This window comes from Pseudophryne corroboree, unplaced genomic scaffold, assembly GCF_028390025.1.
Source record: "Pseudophryne corroboree isolate aPseCor3 unplaced genomic scaffold, aPseCor3.hap2 scaffold_611, whole genome shotgun sequence".
In the NCBI taxonomy this organism is placed as follows: Eukaryota; Metazoa; Chordata; class Amphibia; order Anura; family Myobatrachidae; genus Pseudophryne; species Pseudophryne corroboree.
In genome coordinates this window covers 20,448-41,670 of record NW_026970207.1, presented here as the reverse complement: position 1 = coordinate 41,670, position 21,223 = coordinate 20,448, and the positions used below count along the sequence as shown (strand labels likewise).

General features: G+C 38.8%; 4 non-coding genes and 2 pseudogenes across 4 annotated transcripts; 4 read left to right on the top strand and 2 right to left on the bottom strand.

The window, feature by feature from the left end:
* Positions 1-91: 91 nt before the first annotated feature.
* On the top strand, positions 92-255 carry LOC135035787 (U1 spliceosomal RNA). The gene has a single exon (XR_010230749.1). It is a non-coding gene; the product is annotated as a U1 spliceosomal RNA (small nuclear RNA).
* A 152-nt stretch (positions 256-407) lies between these two features.
* On the top strand, positions 408-549 carry LOC135035729 (U1 spliceosomal RNA; annotated as a pseudogene).
* A 2,611-nt stretch (positions 550-3,160) lies between these two features.
* LOC135035735 (U1 spliceosomal RNA) lies at positions 3,161-3,302 on the bottom strand (annotated as a pseudogene).
* A 152-nt stretch (positions 3,303-3,454) lies between these two features.
* On the bottom strand, positions 3,455-3,618 carry LOC135035780 (U1 spliceosomal RNA). Its single transcript, XR_010230742.1, has one exon. It is a non-coding gene; the product is annotated as a U1 spliceosomal RNA (small nuclear RNA).
* Positions 3,619-8,877: 5,259 nt separating this feature from the next.
* TRNAN-AUU (transfer RNA asparagine (anticodon AUU)) lies at positions 8,878-8,951 on the top strand. Its single transcript has one exon. It is a non-coding gene; the product is annotated as a tRNA-Asn (tRNA).
* A 3,413-nt stretch (positions 8,952-12,364) lies between these two features.
* Positions 12,365-12,438, top strand: TRNAN-AUU (transfer RNA asparagine (anticodon AUU)). Its single transcript has one exon. It is a non-coding gene; the product is annotated as a tRNA-Asn (tRNA).
* Positions 12,439-21,223: the final 8,785 nt, after the last annotated feature.

Below are 21,223 nucleotides of genomic sequence, written 5' to 3'. Positions count from 1 at the left end.
ATGAGAGTTCCCTTGTGCTGCCTCAGTTGAATCTCCTTTACTTGACAGAGATATGCCTGAGCAGCGGCCCTCCCCAGCCCTATCCCAAATCATACTTATTTTGCATAGGAGATACCATGGTCATGAAGATTGTTCTCCCAGGGTGAGGTTCATTCATTGCATTCTGGGTATGCTGACCCCTGTGATTTCCCCAAATGTGGGAAACTCGACTGCATTATTTGTGGTAGTGGGGGACTGTGTTTGTGCTTTCCTCTGGTCAGCTCTGGTAAAAGTCAGATTTCTTTGTCTCAGATCTTCCTCTAGCCTTGTTCTTCTTTCGAGAGTTCCCTTGTGCTGCCTCAGTTGGATCTCCTTCACTTGACAGGGGGGTGCCCGAGCAGCGACCCTCCCCAGCTCTAGCCCAACTCCTACTTACCTGCCAGGTGAGATACTATGATCATGTAGGTGCTTCTCCCAGGGCAAGGCTCACCCATTGCACTCTGGGTGTGCTGCCCCTTTGAATTCCCCAAATGTGGGAAACTTGACTGCATAATTTGTGTTTCCCCTGGTCGGCTCTCATATAATTCAGATCTCTTTGTCTCAGGTCTCTCTCCTGCCTAGTTTGCTGACTGTTTCCACTTCTCTTTTCTTGAGCCGCTCCCTTCTATGCCCTTGCGCACTACCCTGACTTCTCCCGTCTGCTTACTTTGTGCCTTCCAACGCACAATGCGAACTACAGGTAGTGCTGCAGGGCCCACACCCTTTTAGTTGCCTTACAGAGCAGCTCTGGAGCTGTTACAGTGCCCAGCTGCTGCAAGAAATCAGCTTGAATGCTTCAGGGGCTGGGGCATGGCCAACATGAGCCCCACACCGAAGGAGGGTGGGGGTGTTTAATGCGAACTAGGGGTCATCCAAGCGCAGCAAAAGGCCGCCATGCCCTGCATACCCCTTTTCTCTTTTCATATGCAGATAAGGGTTCCAGCCAACTTTGGCCCACTGCTTGGATGACATCACCGTATGCAATTCCATCTTCTGCAGACCTTCCCCAAGGAATGCTTGTACTAGTTGTTGCATTTGGTTTGTTGTTTGGGGGTGCTTCAGTATTAGGCAGCCTTCTGCCCTCCCATGTTCATCTGAAAATATGTGTTCTCCCTGCAGTTGTTGTCCCCAGATGAGAGTTCCCTTGTGCTGCCTCAGTTGAATCTCCTTTACTTGACAAGGGAGGCATTTTGGATTTTTTCTTTGGGTACCCCTACACCTGATGGTCTGATTGAGAGCATCGAACTGAACAACATTGGCAGTCTCTGAAGATTTTATCTATTGATTTACCTAATATATTATTTATTGAATATCCATTTATTGTATGTTTAATAAATAAACAAAATTATTAGAAGTAGCTATTTTGGGAACAGCATTCCTCTTAGTATGAAACTGTATAATCCTGTTGTGTGTGTTCCTTTAAAGTTCTTTAGTAAAATCCACTAGTAATGATGAACATCAGATTTCTTCCTCCATCCTCTTTTTACACTTTCTCTTGGTTCTATATATATATATATTTTTTATTTTTTTATTTTTTTTCCCTCCTTCTCCCAAAAGGCCCCCCTCCCTCCCCCCCCCCCCTCCCTGTTTTAAATTTTTACATCTTTAAATCTTTAAATCTTCGAATCCTTAAATTGTCTGTTTAATAATTATTCTTTCTTCAATTCTTTTTGTTGTTTAAGCAGCAATGTAATTATTCCAGGGGTTAAAATAATGAAATATAGAAATAATATTAACAAAAATTAAAGGTAAAAATGAATTGATAGAATGATCCCATTAAAAGTAAATAAATAATATGGATGTTAAGCTGAGCGGGTTGGATTCGAACATGGGACTCGCTGCATAGAGTGCAGGTGATGTTTCCCCTGCGCCACAAGAGCTGCTTTAGTAGTGTGTTGGATTTATGTTACCCTAAAAGGTTTTATATAAGTAAATGGGGATCCTTAGTGCTGGGTCTCTGAATTATGTGTATGTGATTATAGAGATGAGGTATTGATTGAAAGATTAGAGGTTAATCTGTATATAGATTATATATTTTCTGTTATTTTTTAAACCACCTTGTTGCTTATTTTATTATTATTTTTAATCACCATGTTGCTTATTTTTATATTATGAAATGCCTTTATATGTGCAATTGCAATTAGAAAGTTGTTCCATATGTGAGTCATTACATGTATGCATCCAATTAGTACATGTATATATCCAATCAACTAATTAGTAATGCTATTGGTCCGGTGCATTTTAAAAAGAGCCTGCTAGGCTGCTGATGTATCCTCTGACGAAACCGCTCTTGGATAACAGCGGAGAAACGCGTAAGGAAGGTGACTACCAGACACTCTGATTGCTGAGATATAAGCCCATTCATTAACGAGCTACATCACGGCGGACGTCTGATGTAAAGACAGCGGTGAAGGGGAAAAAGCAATTTGAGACCGAGCAAAAGGAGGTCTCTACCCCACGGCAGGGAGGAATATCCCGACCGCGAGTGCCAATAAGATCCAGCCACGGTTAACGACTGAGGCAGCATAAGGAAACTCTCATCTGGGGACAACAACTGCAGGGAGAACACATATTTTCAGATGAACATGGGAGGGCAGAAGGCTGCCTAATACTGAAGCACCCCCAAACAACAAACCAAATGCAACAACTAGTGCAAGCATTCCTGGGGGAAGGCCTGCAGCAGATGGATTTGCATATGGTGATGTCATCCAAGCAGTGGGTCAAAGTTGGCGTCAACCCTCGTCTGCATATGAAAAGAGAAAAGGGGCGTGCAGGGCATGGCGGCCTTTTGCGGCGCTTGGATGACCCCTAGTTCACATTAAACACCTCCACCCTCCTTCGGTGTGGGGCTCATGTTGGCTATGCCCCAGCCCCTGAAGCATTCAAGCTGATTTCTTGCAGCAGCTGGGCACTGTAACAGCTCCAGAGCTGCTCTGTAAGGCAAGTAAAAGGGCGTGGGCCCTGCAGCACTACCTGTAGTTTGTATTGTGCGTTGGAAGGCACAAAGTAAGCAGACTGGAGAAGTCAGGATAGTGAGCAAGGGCATAGAAGGGAGTGGCTCAAGAAAAGAGAAGTGGAAACAGACAGCAAACTAGGCTGGAGAGAGACCTGAGACAAAGAGATCTATATTATACGAGAGCCGACCAGGGGAAACACAAATTATGCAGTCAAGTGTCCAACATTTGGGGAAACCGCAGGAGCAGCACACCCAGAGTGCAATGGGTGAGCCTTGCCCTGGGAGAAGCACCTTCATGATCATAGTATCTCACCTGGCAGGTAAGTAGGAGTTGGGCTAGAGCTGGGGAGGGTCGCTGCTCGGGCACCCCCCTGTCAAGTGAAGGAGATCCAACTGAGGCAGCACAAGGGAACTCTCGAAAGAAGAACAAGGCTAGAGGAAGATCTGAGATAAAGAAATCTGACTTTTACCAGAGCTGACCAGAGGAAAGCACAAACACAGTACCTCACTACCACAAATAATGCAGTCCAGTTTCCCACATTTGGGGAAATCACAGGGATCAGCATACCCAGAATGCAATGAATGAACCTCACCCTGGGAGAACAATCTTCATGACCATGGTATCTCCTATGCAAAATAAGTATGATTTGAGATAGGGCTGGGGAGGGCTGCTGCTCAGGCACATCTCTGTCAAGAATTTATAAAGTCTATACATATATATAACCAAATGTCAATATATATATATATATAGAACCCAGCGCTCCTATCAAAACTTATCTATTTCACCAATTTGTTGCTTATTTAATCTTTATACATCTATTAATTTTTACCATATATTATAAAATGCTGCTCCCATAGTTAGTACTGTTCTACCAATAATAAACCAAATTTTAAAGATAATCACACTTGTTATCAAGGGAGCGCAAAAAATAGAATATACAAGCTCTTTATTTTAAAAAAAATATATATAGACAGAAGAAACCCACATTCAACAAAATACAATGGAGTCAACATATATAGGCACCACTATCCATATCTAAATGTAATCAGTATCTATTTCATATTGCCCTTGATGACAACGGAATGTCTATTAAAGTGTCCAAAAAATCCTCCTGGATACAGCTGTTGTAATTAAATCGTTACTTTCCAATTGTAATTGATACATTAAATTCCTTCTTGTGGATGAACAGCAACAGTTGTAACCAACGCCTCTTATTTACTGCAGTTAAAGTTCATATGTAACTCACGTGAGTAATGAAAGAAAACAGGGGGAGAGCGCTGTGATGGTTGGTGAAACACAGCGGTATGCTACAACGTACCCACATTTGCATCCATGCATATATAGATGTAGGTGTGTGTACGTCGGTGTGCGTCCAGGTGTCAACGCGTGTATGTATAGATACAGGTGAGGGTACGTCTGTGTATGTCCAGGTGTCAGAATGTGTATGTATAGATGCAGGTGTGGGAACGTCAGTGTAGGTTCAGATGTCAGCGCGTGTATGTATAGATGCAGGTGCTTGTATGTCCAGATGTCAGTGCATGTATGTATAGATGCAAGTGTGGGTACGTCGGTGTATGTCCATTTGTCAGCGCGTGTATATATAGATGCAGGTGCTTGTATGTTGGTGTATGTCCAGGTGTCAGCGTGTGTATGTATAGATGCAGGTGTGGGAATGTTAGTGTATGTCCAGGTGTCAGGGTGTGTATGTATGGATATTAGGTGTGGGTACATCAGTGTATGTCCAGGTGTCAGCGCATGTATGTATAGATGCAGGATAATAATCACACAGCGTGCCCCCCACCAACCACAAACCTCCCCCACCCCCCTGTATGACATAAACACCGCTAATTACACTTACACACAATAATTTCAGTTTGCGACCAGGAGCCGGCAATGTATGTGCACCCAAATGAAGCCACTGTACATGCCCTGCAGGCTGCTATGTACTGCACAGGTGCAACAAATTTAAATGCCCTATCTTTAAAATGGGGCATATTTTACTAAATTAAAAAAACCTGTAACTTTCTGTAAAACCTTAACCCCAAAAGGCACTACACTAACATAGGGGTGTAGAGTTGGATCTTGATCCAAGGCACCAACAGGCTAAAGCTTTGACTGTTCCCAGGATGCCTTGCACCGCCTCCTCTATAACCCTGCCCAGTGACGTAACTAGACCTTTGTGGTCCCCATAGCAAAATTCTGAATGGGCCCACCAGCACTCAACAAGAATGAGTGGCGTTTGGGGTCAGAAAAGTAGAGGGGAAGGGGTCTGACAGAGTAGGGGGCAGGACATGAATGAATAGAAACTGAGGTGTCCATTATATAAAGAAATATAGGCCCTCATTCCGAGTTGATCGGTCGCAAGGCGAATTTAGCAGAGTTACACACGCTAAGCCGCCGCCTACTTCCGTGGCGCTCACCTGATTGGCTGTGCGCTGTCTGTGCTGTGACAGCGCATCGCACAGCTCGGTCCATTAGTTTCAATGGTGGGAACTTTGCCGTCAGCGGTGGGGTTACCCGCGGTCAGCCGCTGACCGGCGGGTGACCTCACCGCTAGCCGCTAAGTTCCCACCATTGAATATAATGGACGGAGCTGTGCGATGCGCTGTCACAGCACAGACAGCGCACAGCCAATCAGGTGAGCGCCACGGAAGTAGCGCTTCCTGATTGGCTGAAGGGACTTCAGTGACAGGAGTCACGTGGTGTCCCGGCATTCGGGGTAAGGGGTCTCATGTGTCAGCATGGGACCCCTTTCAGTCCGGTGGTCCGTGTGTCCGTTTTCTTTTTTTGCCAAGTACGTGGATGTATCTCTGGACGTGGATGTACCTCTGGACGCTGGAAGGTGAGTATAATTTTTTTCACAGGTACCCTCGGATCGTCGGAGACCGTGGCAGTCGGCGTGTCAACATAGGTAAGTATGAATGTGTCGGCAGTGTGTAATAAAGTTTTACTGTCACGGTGTCTGTGTCCTGTTTTTATTTGGGTATTTTTTCCCCAGTAGAACTACAGGTACCAGCGGGCCCGTTTTTCTCCCGCATGCTGGTACTTGTGGTTCTCCAAGTACCAGTATGCGGGGGAGGCTTGCTGGGACTTGTAGTTCTTCTGGAAAAAACAATATTCTTGTCATTTTACTCTAGGCTATCAGCCTCCCATCCGCAGCCATTGGATGGGGGGGACAGCCTCGGGCTTCACCCCTTGCCCTTGGGTGGCTGGGGACCCCTTGATTGAAGGGGTCCCCACTCCCCCAGGGTACCCCGGCCAGGGGTGACTAGTTGGATATTTAATGCCACGGCCGCAGGGCACTGCATAAAAGTGACCCCCGGCTGTGGCATTATCTGTCCAGCTAGTGGAGCCCGATGCTGGTGTAAAAAATACGGGGGACCCCTACTCTTTTTGTCCCCCGTATTTTTTGCACCAGCACCAGGCGCAGAGCCCGGTGCTGGTTTTAAAAATACGGGGGATCCCTGCCCAATTTTCCCCCCGCATTTTTGGAACCAGGACCAGCTCGAAGAGCCCGAGGCTGGTTATGCTTTGGAGGGGGGACCCCACGCCATTTTTTTTTCCGTGTTTTTTCCGTTTTTTCCCGTTTTTTTAATTCGCGGCAAAATACGTCAAATTGTCCGTTTTTCGCCCGCGGGACTGTCGAATCCGTTTTTCATTGAATATGGTGAATTCCGGCAGCCACCTGCCGGAATTCACATGTCGAATTGTGTCGAATTTAAAAACGGCCATAATTTGCCGCGATTCGCCGTGAATTGCATATACCCCAAAGTAGCTTTTATGTAACCTTTTTAAACCTATTAGCATAGACCGAATCTCATCGTGTGTATAGGCCTTTAGTTCAACAACAGCATGGGACCAGTTAGTGTGTTTTGACCACTGCACAGCACCTGGTGTTATATAGTAAGCACCACTATGGCATAGTATACAGCATTATGGGCCTGATATGAGTGTGACCAGCGGTGATGTGGAATGCAGTAGGAGGTGCTGTTTAGCAAGCACCACTTCTATATTCACCATGCAGTATATTGTGTGAATATAGAAGTGTTGGTTGTGTTATGTATTAGAGTAATTATTGCAGCTCCCAGCTAAAATTGCCACAATGTAATTTAGTGACAAGCTGCAGAGATTAACCCTTTCTGTGGCTGCTGCACAACCTCTATTCATATCGCTGAATTAAATTAGGGAGATGTTCTCACCCCGCGAGCAAGCGCAGGTATATGCCACACTTATGGTAACATTGGATTTGCAGATATTTTCTTGCAGGGGTGTTTCTAAACAATTTGGCTTCAAATGCGAGATTTAAAAATGCGTGCCCCCCGCCACCATTGGCATTAAAAATTGTGCCCCTCCCCCATATATATATATAAAAAAAACTATATTTGCATGAGCGCTCCGGACGGGATGGGGGGGCGTGACCTCGCAAAAATGGGTATGGTCTCCATAAAATGGGCGTAGCCTTTCAGGCAAAGACTACCTTACACCCCAGTTCTTGACCCTGCACCAACAGACCTCGGCCACCACAGGGAAAAAAGTACAGTCATTTCCACCATGTTAAGCCCCACACATTAATGCCCTTTGGAACATATTATGTCACTCACCACAATATCTGTGATACACTATGCCCTACAGTAAAGCTTCTAATTACTTTTACAAAAACTGCTCAATGCCAAGAGTTTCACGTGCTGGGTGTCATGCTCATTGCCAGGGGTTTCACTCTCTGGGTGTCATGCTCATTGCCAGGGGGAACGCAGTAGGAGGTGTTATATAGTAAGCACCACTATGGCATAGTATATAGCATTATATATATTGTGAGCACTGGTGATGTTGAGTGCAGTAGAGCTGCTGCTGGGTAATTACAATTGACTACAACCACCAATATATTCTGCTGCACTATATATATGCAAAGCTAATTCTGCTGGGTAATTACAATTGAATACAACCACCAATATATTCTGCTGCACTATATCTATATATGCAAGCTAATTCTGCTGGGTAATTACAATTGACTACAACCACCAATATATTCTGCTGCACTATATCTATATATGCAAAGCTAATTCTGCTGAGTAATTACAATTGACTACAACCACCATTATATTCTGCTGCACTATATCTATATATGCAATGCTAATTCTGCTGGGTAATGCAAATTGAAACATTATTGCATAGTATGTGATTTTGAAGTACTTTTTTAAAGTTTTGAATGATATAGACCCAGTTTAATCTTTGTGGAATGCCTGGTTGTTGTTTTTAAGGTAATTTATTGCCTGGCATTTGAGGGGGTGGGGGGTGGTTACAGATTTCAATTATTGGTTTCACTTGTAATAGTCTTCTACTTAAGTCCAATGGTGTAGGCTGTGCAAAGCCATTTGGCTGTGCATTTATTGATCTAAGCGTGCATTTTTATCAAAGCGTGATAAAATTGACACATAACAGCAGCGTTCAATCAGTATCAATTTATCTTCAGCTGATGTCGATTGTGAATTTACGTTTCTTCTCTTCTTGTCACCTACAGGTAATTACAATTGACTACAACCACCAATATATTCTGCTGCACTATATCTATATATGCAAAGCTAATTCTGCTGGGTAATGCAAATTGAAACATTATTGCATAGTATGCAATAATATAGTATGCATATAGCAGAGGATAGTTTCAATCTGCCTACCTCTGGGTTATGGGCCCAGAATGCTTTCATTGCAGTACTCTGCTGCACATGTAAGTGCAAGAAATCCTGAAGCACTCACTCATCATGGGAAAGTACCAATGTGTTTCTTCGTTGATTGATGGAAGAAACATCTTACAAAAACTCTCCAGATTATTGACTTTTAAAGTTTTTCTAGGAAACGTTCTAGATGAATGCTTATTAGCGTTTGTCAGAACATACGTTTGCAAAGTGTCTCTGTGGCGCAATCAGTTAGCGTGTTTGGTTATTAACCAAAAGGTTGGTGGTTCAATCCCACCCAGGGACGTAATTTACCTTGTTATCAGATTTTGGTGATCTTTAAGTAGACAAGTCAAAATTTCAAACCCCCTCTTATGGTGTAGGGTACCTGGCCTTCTCTGATGTAATCAGAGTTAGATTTGATTAAGTGATTTTATAAAAAAAAAACAGCTAGGAAGCACAATTTAGCAGTGGGTTGCAGAGAAAAAGAAATATGCTGGCAAAAAAATCCAATTGAGTGATTAAACAGCTCTTCATTTTCTGGCTTTATTTTTAAGCTAACAAATTTGTTCTCTGAAAAGTGTCCACAAAGCCAAGTATCTGATTAACACCTTTGTAGGGATGGTTTTTCACCTATTACTAAATTAAACTTGCTTCATTGGAAAGGCAGCAAGATGCATCGTCATTTCAATATCTACTGAAATAATACAGGTTGACACCAGGAAACATTAACGCCACTGCATCCTTGCTGCTTTCTCATGTGGAAGTCTGTTTAATGTGAAAATTAGCACACAGGTAAGGAATTAAGAAAATCTTTATTTAAGGGTGAAGATGTTTCTCACAAAATCGTTGCCCCAATGCATCATAGAAATTCAAGCTGGAAAGATGATTTTAATATATCACTTGTACATTTTGTATTGCTCTTCTGGTGACAATGTAGTTTGTTTTTGTCAATTACCATTTTAATAATAGGGTAAAGAAAATTAAGTGGATTTTTGAAAGAAAACAATACTGTCAATATACTATTAAACAAATTAAAATGGTAAAAGTTATTGTACTTTAAGTAAAAATAAAAGAGCTAAAATATCAATCCCAATTTTGGATTACTTTAATTAAAAAAAAATGCATATAGCAGAGGATAGTTTCAATCTGCCTACCTCTGGGTTATCGGCCCAGCATGCTTCCATTGCAGTACTCTGCTGCACATGTAAGTGCAAGAGATCCTGAAGCACTCACTCATCATGGGAAAGTACCAATGTGTTTCTTCGTTGGTTGATGAAAGAAACATCTTACAAAAACTCTCCAGATTATTGACTTTTTTAAGTTTTTCTAGGAAACGTTCTAGATGAATGCTTATTAGCCTTTGTCAGTATGTACTTTTTGCAAAGTGTCTCTGTGGCGCAATCGGTTAGTGTGTTCGGCTATTAACCAAAAGGTTGGTGTTTCAATCCCACCAAGGGACGTAATTGACCTTGTGATCAGATTTTGGTGATATTTAAGTCGACAAGTCAAAATTTCATACCCCCTGTTATGGTGTGGGTACCTGGCCTTCCCTGATGTAATCAGAGTTAGATTTGATTCAGTGATTTTATAAAAACAGCTAGGAAGCACAATTTAGCAGTGGGTTGCAGAGAAAAAAAATATGCTGGCAGAAAAATCCAATTGAGTGATTAAACAGCTCTTCATTTTCTGGCTTTATTTTTATGCTAACAAATTTGTTCTCTGAAAAGTGTCCACAAAGCCAAGTCTCTGATTAACACCTTTGTAAGGATGGTTTTTCACCTATTACTAAATTAAACTTGCTTCATTGGAAAGGCAGCAAGATGCATCCTCATTTCAATGTCTACTGAAATAATACAGGTTGACACCAGGAAACATTAACGCCACTGCATCCTTGCTGCTTTCTCATGTGGAAGTCTGTTTAATGTGAAAACAAGGTGATATCTAATTAGCACACAGGTAAGGAATTAAGAAAATCTTTATTTAAGGGTGAAGATGTTTCTCACAAAATCGTTGCCCCAATGCATCATTGAAATTCAACCTGGAAAGATGATTTTAATATATCACTTGTACATTTTGTATTGCTCTTCTGGTGACAATGTAGTTTGTTTTTGTCAATTACCATTTTAATAATAGGGTAAAGAAAATTAAGTGGATTTTTGAAATAAAACAATACTGTCAATATACTATTAAAACAAATTAAAATTGTAAAAGTTATTGTACTTTAAGTAAAAATAAAAGAGCAAAAATATCAATCCCAGTTTTGGATTACTTTAATTAACAAAAAAAATGCATATAGCAAAGGATAGTTTCAATCTACCTACCTCTGGGTTATGGGCCCAGCATGCTTCCATTGCAGTACTCTGCTGCACATGTAAGTGCAAGAGATCCTGAAGCACTCACTCATCATGGGAAAGTACCAATGTGTTTCTTCGTTGGTTGATGGAAGAAACATCTTACAAAAACTCTCCAGATTATTGACTTTTTAAAGTTTTTCTAGGAAACGTTCTAGATGAATGCTTATTAGCCTTTGTCAGTACGTACTTTTTGCAAAGTGTATCTGTGGCGCAATCGGTTAGTGTGTTCGGCTATTAACCAAAAGGTTGGTAGTTCAATCCCACCCAGGGACGTAATTGACCTTGTGATCAGATTTTGGTGATATTTAAGTCGACAAGTCAAAATTTCAAACCCCCTGTTATGGTGTGGGTAGCTGGCCTTCCCTGATGTAATCAGAGTTAGATCTGATTCCGTGATTTTATAAAAACAGCTAGGAAGCACAATTTAGCAGTGGGTTGCAGAGAAAAAAAATATGCTGGCAGAAAAATCCAATTGAGTGATTAAACAGCTCTTCATTTTCTGGCTTTATTTTTATGCTAACAAATTTGTTCTCTGAAAAGTGTCCACAAAGCCAAGTCTCTGATTAACACCTTTGTAAGGATGGTTTTTCACCTATTACTAAATTAAACTTGCTTCATTGGAAAGGCAGCAAGATGCATCCTCATTTCAATGTCTACTGAAATAATACAGGTTGACACCAGGAAACATTAACGCCACTGCATCCTTGCTGCTTTCTCATGTGGAAGTCTGTTTAATGTGAAAACAAGGTGATATCTAATTAGCACACAGGTAAGGAATTAAGAAAATCTTTATTTAAGGGTGAAGATGTTTCTCACAAAATCGTTGCCCCAATGCATCATTGAAATTCAACCTGGAAAGATGATTTTAATATATCACTTGTACATTTTGTATTGCTCTTCTGGTGACAATGTAGTTTGTTTTTGTCAATTACCATTTTAATAATAGGGTAAAGAAAATTAAGTGGATTTTTGAAAGAAAACAATACTGTCAATATACTATTAAACAAATTAAAATGGTAAAAGTTATTGTACTTTAAGTAAAAATAAAAGAGCTAAAATATCAATCCCAATTTTGGATTACTTTAATTAAAAAAAAATGCATATAGCAGAGGATAGTTTCTATCTGCCTACCTCTGGGTTATCGGCCCAGCATGCTTCCATTGCAGTACTCTGCTGCACATGTAAGTGCAAGAGATCCTGAAGCACTCACTCATCATGGGAAAGTACCAATGTGTTTCTTCGTTGGTTGATGGAAGAAACATTTTACAAAAACTCTCCAGATTATTGACTTTTTTAAGTTTTTCTAGGAAACGTTCTAGATGAATGCTTATTAGCCTTTGTCAGTATGTACTTTTTGCAAAGTGTCTCTGTGGCGCAATCGGTTAGTGTGTTTGGCTATTAACCAAAAGGTTGGTGGTTCAATCCCACCCAGGGACGTAATTGACCTTGTGATCAGATTTTGGTGATATTTAAGTCGACAAGTCAAAATTTCAAACCCCCTGTTATGGTGTGGGTACCTGGCCTTCCCTGATGTAATCAGAGTTAGATTTGATTCAGTGATTTTATAAAAACAGCTAGGAAGCACAATTTAGCAGTGGGTTGCAGAGAAAAAAAATATGCTGGCAGAAAAATCCAATTGAGTGATTAAACAGCTCTTCATTTTCTGGCTTTATTTTTATGCTAACAAATTTGTTCTCTGAAAAGTGTCCACAAAGCCAAGTCTCTGATTAACACCTTTGTAAGGATGGTTTTTCACCTATTACTAAATTAAACTTGTTTCATTGGAAAGGCAGCAAGATGCATCCTCATTTCAATGTCTACTGAAATAATACAGGTTGACACCAGGAAACATTAACGCCACTGCATCCTTGCTGCTTTCTCATGTTGAAGTCTGTTTAATGCGAAAACAAGGTGATATCTAATTAGCACACAGGTAAGGAATTAAGAAAATCTTTATTTAAGGGTGAAGATGTTTCTCACAAAATCGTTGCCCCAATGCATCATTGAAATTCAAGCTGGAAAGATGATTTTAATATATCACTTGTACATTTTGTATTGCTCTTCTGGTGACAATGTAGTTTGTTTTTGTCAATTACCATTTTAATAATAGGGTAAAGAAAATTAAGTGGATTTTTGAAAGAAAACAATACTGTCAATATACTATTAAAACAAATTAAAATGGTAAAAGTTATTGTACTTTAAGTAAAAATAAAAGAGCCAAAATATCAATCCCAGTTTTGAATTACTTTAATTAACAAAAAAAAATTGCATATAGCAGAGGATAGTTTCAATCTGCCTACCTCTGGGTTATGGGCCCAGCATGCTTCCGTTGCTGTACTCTGCTGCACATGTAAGTGCAAGAGATCCTGAAGCACTCACTCATCATGGGAAAGTACCAATGTGTTTCTTCGTTGGTTGATGGAAGAAACATTTTACAAAAACTCTCCAGATTATTGACTTTTTAAAGTTTTTCTAGGAAAAGTTCTAGATGAATGCTTATTAGCCTTTGTCAGTATGTACTTTTTGCAAAGTGTCTCTGTGGCGCAATCGGTTAGTGTGTTCGGCTATTAACCAAAAGGTTGGTGGTTCAATCCCACCCAGGGACGTAATTGACCTTGTGATCAGATTTTGGTGATATTTAAGTCGACAAGTCAAAATTTCAAACCCCCTGTTATGGTGTGGGTACCTGGCCTTCCCTGATGTAATCAGAGTTAGATTTGATTCAGTGATTTTATAAAAACAGCTAGGAAGCACAATTTAGCAGTGGGTTGCAGAGAAAAAAAATATGCTGGCAGAAAAATCCAATTGAGTGATTAAACAGCTCTTCATTTTCTGGCTTTATTTTTATGCTAACAAATTTGTTCTCTGAAAAGTGTCCACAAAGCCAAGTCTCTGATTAACACCTTTGTAAGGATGGTTTTTCACCTATTACTAAATTAAACTTGTTTCATTGGAAAGGCAGCAAGATGCATCCTCATTTCAATGTCTACTGAAATAATACAGGTTGACACCAGGAAACATTAACGCCACTGCATCCTTGCTGCTTTCTCATGTTGAAGTCTGTTTAATGCGAAAACAAGGTGATATCTAATTAGCACACAGGTAAGGAATTAAGAAAATCTTTATTTAAGGGTGAAGATGTTTCTCACAAAATCGTTGCCCCAATGCATCATTGAAATTCAAGCTGGAAAGATGATTTTAATATATCACTTGTACATTTTGTATTGCTCTTCTGGTGACAATGTAGTTTGTTTTTGTCAATTACCATTTTAATAATAGGGTAAAGAAAATTAAGTGGATTTTTGAAAGAAAACAATACTGTCAATATACTATTAAAACAAATTAAAATGGTAAAAGTTATTGTACTTTAAGTAAAAATAAAAGAGCCAAAATATCAATCCCAGTTTTGAATTACTTTAATTAACAAAAAAAATTGCATATAGCAGAGGATAGTTTCAATCTGCCTACCTCTGGGTTATGGGCCCAGCATGCTTCCGTTGCTGTACTCTGCTGCACATGTAAGTGCAAGAGATCCTGAAGCACTCACTCATCATGGGAAAGTACCAATGTGTTTCTTCGTTGGTTGATGGAAGAAACATCTTACAAAAACTCTCCAGATTATTGACTTTTTAAAGTTTTTCTAGGAAACGTTCTAGATGAATGCTTATTAGCCTTTGTCAGTATGTACTTTTTGCAAAGTGTCTCTGTGGCGCAATTGGTTAGTGTGTACGGCTATTAACCAAAAGGTTGGTGGTTAAATCCTACCCAGGGACGTAATTGACCTTGTGATCAGATTTTGGTGATATTTAAGTAGACAAGTCAAAATTTCAAGCCCCCTCTTATGGTGTAGGGTACCTGGCCTTCTCTGATGTAATCAGAGTTAGATTTGATTCAGTGATTTTATAAAAAACAGCTAGGAAGCACAATTTAGCAGTGGGTTGCAGAGAAAAAAAATATGCTGGCAGAAAAATCCAATTGAGTGATTAAACAGCTCTTCATTTTCTGGCTTTATTTTTATGCTAACAAATTTGTTCTCTGAAAAGTGTCCACAAAGCCAAGTCTCTGATTAACACCTTTGTAAGGATGGTTTTTCACCTATTACTAAATTAAACTTGCTTCATTGGAAAGGCAGCAAGATGCATCCTCATTTCAATGTCTACTGAAATAATACAAGTTGACACCAGGAAACATTAACGCCACTGCATCCTTGCTGCTTTCTCATGTGGAAGTCTGTTTAATATGAAAACAAGGTGATATCTAATTAGCACACAGGTAAGGAATTAAGAAAATCTTTATTTAAGGGTGAAGATGTTTCTCACAAAATCGTTGCCCCAATGCATCATTGAAATTCAAGCTGGAAATATGATTTTAATATATCACTTGTACATTTTGTATTGCTCTTCTGGTGACAATGTAGTTTGTTTTTGTCAATTACCATTTTAATAATAGGGTAAAGAAAATTAAGTGGATTTTTGAAAGAAAACAATACTGTCAATATACTATTAAAACAAATTAAAATGGTAAAAGTTATTGTACTTTAAGTAAAAATAAAAGAGCCAAAATATCAATCCCAGTTTTGGATTACTTTAATTAACAAACAAAAAAATGCATATAGCAGAGGATAGTTTCAATCTGCCTACCTCTGGGTTATGGGCCCAGCATGCTTCCTTTGCTGTACTCTGCTGCACATATAAGTGCAAGAGATCCTGAAGCACTCACTCATCATGGGAAAGTACCAATGTGTTTCTTCGTTGGTTGATAGAAGAAACATCTTACAAAAACTCTCTAGATTATTGACTTTTTTAAGTTTTTCTAGGAAACGTTTTAGATGAATGCTTATTAGCATTTGTCAGTATGTACTTTCAGAAAGTGTCTCTGTGGCGCAATCAGTTAGTATGTACGGCTACTAACCAAAAGGTTGGTGGTTCAATCCCACCCAGAGACCTAATTGACCTTGTTATCAGATTTTGGTGATCTTTAAGTAGACAAGTCAAAATTTCAAACCCCCTGTTATGGTGTAGGGTACCTGGCCTTCTCTGATGTAATCAGAGTTAGATTTGATTCAGTGATTTTATAAAAACAGCTAGGAAGCACAATTTAGCAGTGGGTTGCAGAGAAAAAAAATATGCTGGCAGAAAAATCCAATTGAGTGATTAAACAGCTCTTTATTTTCTGGCTTTATTTTTATGCTAACAAATTTGTTCTCTGAAAAGTGTCCACAAAGCCAAGTCTCTGATTAACACCTTTGTAAGGATGGTTTTTCACCTATTACTAAATTAAACTTGCTTCATTGGAAAGGCAGCAAGATGCATCCTCATTTCAATGTCTACTGAAATAATACAGGTTGACACCAGGAAACATTAACGCCACTGCATCCTTGCTGCTTTCTCATGTGGAAGTCTGTTTAATGTGAAAACAAGGTGATATCTAATTAGCACACAGGTAAGGAATTAAGAAAATCTTTATTTAAGGGTGAAGATGTTTCTCACAAAATCGTTGCCCCAATGCATCATTGAAATTCAAGCTGGAAAGATGATTTTAATATATCACTTGTACATTTTGTATTGCTCTTCTGGTGACAATGTAGTTTGTTTTTGTCAATTACCATTTTAATAATAGGGTAAAGAAAATTAAGTGGATTTTTGAAAGAAAACAATACTGTCAATATACTATTAAAACAAATTAAAATGGTAAAAGTTATTGTACTTTAAGTAAAAATAAAAGAGCCAAAATATCAATCCCAGTTTTGGATTACTTTAATTAACAAACAAAAAAATGCATATAGCAGAGGATAGTTTCAATCTGCCTACCTCTGGGTTATGGGCCCAGCATGCTTCCATTGCTGTACTCTGCTGCACATATAAGTGCAAGAGATCCTGAAGCACTCACTCATCATTGGAAAGTACCAATGTGTTTCTTCGTTGGTTGATAGAAGAAACATCTTACAAAAACTCTCCAGATTATTGACTTTTTTAAGTTTTTCTAGGAAACGTTTTAGATGAATGCTTATTAGTATTTGTCAGTATGTACTTTTGGAAAGTGTCTCTGTGGCGCAATCAGTTAGTGTGTACGGCTATTAACCAAAAGGTTGGTGGTTCAATCCCACCCAGGGACGTAATTGACCTTGTATTCAGATTTTGGTGATCTTTAAGTAGACAAGTCAAATTTCATACCCCTGTTATGGTGTAGGGTACCTGGCCTTCTCTGATGTAATCAGAGTTAGATTTGATTCAGTGATTTTATAAAAACAGCTAGGAAGCACAATTTAGCAGTGGGTTGCAGAGAAAAAGAAATATGCTGGCAAAAAAATCAAATTGCGTGATTAAACAGCTCTTCATTTTCTGGCTTTATTTTTATGCTAACAAATTTGTTCTCTGAAAAGTGTCCACAAAGCCAAGTCTCTGATTAACACCTTTGTAGGGATGGTTTTTCACCTATTACTAAATTAAACTTGCTTCATTGGAAAGGCAGCAAGATGCATCCTCATTTCAATGTCTACTGAAATAATACAGGTTGACACCAGGAAACATTAACGCCACTGCATCCTTGCTGCTTTCTCATGTGGAAGTCTGTTTAATGTGAAAACAAGGTGATATCTAATTAGCACACAGGTAAGGAATTAAGAAAATCTTTATTTAAGGGTGAAGATGTTTCTCACAAAATCGTTGCCCCAATGCATCATTGAAATTCAAGCTGGAAATATGATTTTAATATATCACTTGTACATTTTGTATTGCTCTTCTGGTGACAATGTAGTTTGTTTTTGTCAATTACCATTTTAATAATAGGGTAAAGAAAATTAAGTGGATTTTTGAAAGAAAACAATACTGTCAATATACTATTAAAACAAATTAAAATGGTAAAAGTTATTGTACTTTAAGTAAAAATAAAAGAGCCAAAATATCAATCCCAGTTTTGGATTACTTTAATTAACAAACAAAAAAATGCATATAGCAGAGGATAGTTTCAATCTGCCTACCTCTGGGTTATGGGCCCAGCATGCTTCCATTGCTGTACTCTGCTGCACATATAAGTGCAAGAGATCCTGAAGCACTCACTCATCATGGGAAAGTACCAATGTGTTTCTTCGTTGGTTGATAGAAGAAACATCTTACAAAAACTCTCTAGATTATTGACTTTTTTAAGTTTTTCTAGGAAACGTTTTAGATGAATGCTTATTAGCATTTGTCAGTATGTACTTTCAGAAAGTGTCTCTGTGGCGCAATCAGTTAGTATGTATGGCTACTAACCAAAAGGTTGGTGGTTCAATCCCACCCAGAGACCTAATTGACCTTGTTATCAGATTTTGGTGATCTTTAAGTAGACAAGTCAAAATTTCAAACACCCTGTTATGGTGTAGGGTACCTGGCCTTCTCTGATGTAATCAGAGTTAGATTTGATTCAGTGATTTTATAAAAACAGCTAGGAAGCACAATTTAGCAGTGGGTTGCAGAGAAAAGAAATATGCTGGCAGAAAAATCCAATTGAGTGATTAAACAGCTCTTTATTTTCTGGCTTTATTTTTATGCTAACAAATTTGTTCTCTGAAAAGTGTCCACAAAGCCAAGTCTCTGATTAACACCTTTGTAAGGATGGTTTTTCACCTATTACTAAATTAAACTTGCTTCATTGGAAAGGCAGCAAGATGCATCCTCATTTCAATGTCTACTGAAATAATACAGGTTGACACCAGGAAACATTAACGCCACTGCATCCTTGCTGCTTTCTCATGTGGAAGTCTGTTTAATGTGAAAACAAGGTGATATCTAATTAGCACACAGGTAAGGAATTAAGAAAATCTTTATTTAAGGGTGAAGATGTTTCTCACAAAATCGTTGCCCCAATGCATCATTGAAATTCAAGCTGGAAAGATGATTTTAATATATCACTTGTACATTTTGTATTGCTCTTCTGGTGACAATGTAGTTTGTTTTTGTCAATTACCATTTTAATAATAGGGTAAAGAAAATTAAGTGGATTTTTGAAAGAAAACAATACTGTCAATATACTATTAAAACAAATTAAAATGGTAAAAGTTATTGTACTTTAAGTAAAAATAAAAGAGCCAAAATATCAATCCCAGTTTTGGATTACTTTAATTAACAAACAAAAAAATGCATATAGCAGAGGATAGTTTCAATCTGCCTACCTCTGGGTTATGGGCCCAGCATGCTTCCATTGCTGTACTCTGCTGCACATATAAGTGCAAGAGATCCTGAAGCACTCACTCATCATTGGAAAGTACCAATGTGTTTCTTCGTTGGTTGATAGAAGAAACATCTTACAAAAACTCTCCAGATTATTGACTTTTTTAAGTTTTTCTAGGAAACGTTTTAGATGAATGCTTATTAGTATTTGTCAGTATGTACTTTTGGAAAGTGTCTCTGTGGCGCAATCAGTTAGTGTGTACGGCTATTAACCAAAAGGTTGGTGGTTCAATCCCACCCAGGGACGTAATTGACCTTGTATTCAGATTTTGGTGATCTTTAAGTAGACAAGTCAAATTTCATACCCCCTGTTATGGTGTAGGGTACCTGGCCTTCTCTGATGTAATCAGAGTTAGATTTGATTCAGTGATTTTATAAAAACAGCTAGGAAGCACAATTTAGCAGTGGGTTGCAGAGAAAAAGAAATATGCTGGCAAAAAAATCAAATTGCGTGATTAAACAGCTCTTCATTTTCTGGCTTTATTTTTATGCTAACAAATTTGTTCTCTGAAAAGTGTCCACAAAGCCAAGTCTCTGATTAACACCTTTGTAGGGATGGTTTTTCACCTATTACTAAATTAAGCTTGCTTCATTGGAAAGGCAGCAAGATGCATCCTCATTTCAATGTCTACTGAAATAATACAGGTTGACACCAGGAAACATTAACGCCACTGCATCCTTGCTGCTTTCTCATGTGGAAGTCTGTTTAATGTGAAAACAAGGTGATATCTAATTAGCACACAGGTAAGGAATTAAGAAAATCTTTATTTAAGGGTGAAGATGTTTCTCACAAAATCGTTGCCCCAATGCATCATTGAAATTCAAGCTGGAAATATGATTTTAATATATCACTTGTACATTTTGTATTGCTCTTCTGGTGACAATGTAGTTTGTTTTTGTCAATTACCATTTTAATAATAGGGTAAAGAAAATTAAGTGGATTTTTGAAAGAAAACAATACTGTCAATATACTATTAAAACAAATTAAAATGGTAAAAGTTATTGTACTTTAAGTAAAAATAAAAGAGCCAAAATATCAATCCCAGTTTTGGATTACTTTAATTAACAAACAAAAAAATGCATATAGCAGAGGATAGTTTCAATCTGCCTACCTCTGGGTTATGGGCCCAGCATGCTTCCATTGCTGTACTCTGCTGCACATATAAGTGCAAGAGATCCTGAAGCACTCACTCATCATGGGAAAGTACCAATGTGTTTCTTCGTTGGTTGATAGAAGAAACATCTTACAAAAACTCTCCAGATTATTGACTTTTTTAAGTTTTTCTAGGAAACGTTTTAGATGAATGCTTATTAGCATTTGTCAGTATGTGCTTTTGGAAAGTGTCTCTGTGGCGCAATCAGTTAGTGTGTACGGCTATTAACCAAAAGGTTGGTGGTTCAATCCCACCCAGGGACGTAATTGACCTTGTATTCAGATTTTGGTGATCTTTAAGTAGACAAGTCAAATTTCATACCCCCTGTTATGGTGTAGGGTACCTGGCCTTCTCTGATGTAATCAGAGTTAGATTTGATTCAGTGATTTTATAAAAACAGCTAGGAAGCACAATTTAGCAGTGGGTTGCAGAGAAAAAGAAATATGCTGGCAAAAAAATCAAATTGCGTGATTAAACAGCTCTTCATTTTCTGGCTTTATTTTTATGCTAACAAATTTGTTCTCTGAAAAGTGTCCACAAAGCCAAGTCTCTGATTAACACCTTTGTAGGGATGGTTTTTCACCTATTACTAAAGTAAACTTGCTTCATTGGAAAGGCAGCAAGATGCATCCTCATTTCAATGTCTACTGAAATAATACAGGTTGACACCAGGAAACATTAACGCCACTGCATCCTTGCTGCTTTCTCATGTGGAAGTCTGTTTAATGTGAAAACAAGGTGATATCTAATTAGCACACAGGTAAGGAATTACGAAAATCTTTATTTAAGGGTGAAGATGTTTCTCACAAAATTGTTGCCCCAATGCATCATTGAAATTCAAGCTGGAAAGATGATTTTAAT